This window comes from Balearica regulorum, chromosome 3, assembly GCF_011004875.1.
Source record: "Balearica regulorum gibbericeps isolate bBalReg1 chromosome 3, bBalReg1.pri, whole genome shotgun sequence".
NCBI lineage: Eukaryota > Metazoa > Chordata > Aves > Gruiformes > Gruidae > Balearica > Balearica regulorum.
In genome coordinates, this window is record NC_046186.1 from 6,953,849 (window position 1) to 6,956,314 (window position 2,466).

Here is a 2,466-nt window from a genome sequence, read left to right on the forward strand (position 1 = left end):
TGAGGACCAACTCTACTGCTTGCAAAACTGAGATGTTGCTGTGATAAATCCTTGAACTTTGTACCTGTTGCTGGAAGGATACCAAAGCAGCCAGGGCCACAGCCAGGGGTGCTGTGACAAAGCAGTGCGTGACTTTCTCTAGTTAAAAAAAAAAGATATTTTTTTGGCAATATCAGGATTACAAAGCAGAGAGGCTGTGATTTGCAGACATTTAGCTTTCAGCAAGGCAGACGGCAAGAAACTCTTGTGGGCATCACCTGAAGCAGTAAGCCTTATGAAAGGTATCTCTCACCTGTCTTAGATCACCTCATTAAAGGCTAGAAGTGTCTCCAGTGTCTGAGGAGCAGAGAAAGGGTTTGGAGGTTGAACTGAAAATTCAAAGCCTACTGGTGGTCCCTATAATATCACAGCAATATCAGAAGACAAGATTTCAGAGGGGTTGGACTGGTTTCTTTGTGTGTGCAGAAGTGGCACACCAAAATTATCTGCGGAATTTGTTAAGTATAAAAAACCCTAGTAAGTGCTCTCACAGCCTAAACCCACATGCCCTCAGCAAGTTTGAAGACAATACAAAACTAGAAGGAGTAGGTAGACCAGATGAGTGTACTGCCATTCAGAGGAACCTCAACAGGCTGGAGAAAAGGGCCAACAGGGACCTTATCAAGTTCAGACAAGTCCTGTTCCAGGTGAGGAACAGCCCCATGCACCAGTCCAGGCTGGGGACCACCTGGGTGGAAAGCAGCTTTGCAGATCTGGGGGTCCTGGTGGACACCAAGTTGAAGACGAGTCAGAAATGTGCCTTTGCATTCAACAGCACCCTGGGCTGCATTAGGAAAAGTATTGCCTGCAGGACAAGGGAGATGATCCTCCCCCTCTGCTCAGTGCTGGAGAGATCCATCTGGAGAGCTGGGTCCAGCTTCAGACTCCCCAGGGCAAGAGACACATGGACAGACTGGAGTGAGCACAGTGAAGTGCCAAGAAGTTCATAAAGGGGCTGGAGCACGTCATTTGAGGAGACGCTGAGAGAACTAGGACCATTCAGCCTGGAGAAGAGAAGGTTCAGGCTCATGTTTACCCATGTCCTTCCTTTCAAACCCCAGATCCTACCTAGTTCTGTCCCATTCTCTTCATATCTGCGCTCAAAAATCTTAGCAGAATAAAACCACACTGGTGTCTGTGTAAGAGGGGACCTGGACTGTGCTTGAACTTGTCCTTGTGTATTTTTATAATATTTCAATAAAAGTTTAATTCCCTTCCTATACAGAAATAGGTGCACAGACAGGAACCGTTGTACCTGTGCAGACAGGCAGTACAGTAAGAGTAGCACAGCAGAAATACACCTGATAGTAGGAAGTTAAGAGCTGTGAAAAACACATCCATGGCCTTCGTTAAGCATTCATGCTGAAATATATTGAGATGTTACCTATGTTGGTCATAGGTGCAGAAGAACAAGCCCAGATATGTCAACTGTGACAAGTGGGATGTGGATCTCCATTTTGCAATGGAAGAAACAGATAAATCACTTTTAACTGTGATATTACTACACTTCTGTGTTTAACTATCACAGATCTTTGTATGTTTATTTCCTGGTTTTATTTTATCCATTAAATTCTTTCTTTTCCTACAAAGAGGTAAAGTGATAAGAGAGTTAAAGGCCTTTTAATATTGAAGTATATTTTCATTATACGCACAGCCTGAGTAGTGAGTTTACAGTAATCTAGGTATACAGGTGAGACGAGCCCTCAACCCTGTGAAGGCATTCGTTAAAGGCTTTTGTGATTGTTTTAGATATTTTTTTTTTTTAGCTTCTGCTTCTGGGGCACGATTTGGTGAAGGACATGAAACTCTACTGAAAGGCCCTACTGTGAGGAGGACACAACCAGTGCGATGGTCACTAACAAGCTTTTCCTCAGACTAGGTCCTAGTCCTGGGCAGGTAATAGTTAATGGTCTTTCCAGTGTAAACTGATGCAGTCATCACTGATGGAAGCAGGTGAGGGGACCGGGGCAGCACACAGCCCTCCCAGCCCCTGCTGCTGTGTTTCCATCACATCTGAAGTCCATGCTCCCTCCCTGCATATGCAGCCTTTGATCAAACTGGCTTTGGACAGAAGCCAGAAAATGCTGTCTCACTGAAAACTGAAATAAATAAATAGGAAGGGTCCTCTCTGCTGGAACCGTTTCCCTCAGGATTTGGGGATAAATAAACTCCAGCTGTTTGCGGGACCTCCATGAGCACTGGCCCTTCGCTGCTCCATGAATCACAGAGATACCCACGCAAGTGTCCATCTCCAGGTCAGGCTTATTTCAAATATCCTGTGAGAAGAGAAAATTCTTCTTCACTGCCATCCCCAAATCAGTCTGGTTTAAAAAAAGAACTTATTTCCCCAGACTAAAAATGACCATAGGATGCTGCAATGTTATGGGGTTTATTTTAAGGAGGGATCTAGTTGTTGTTTTCCACCCC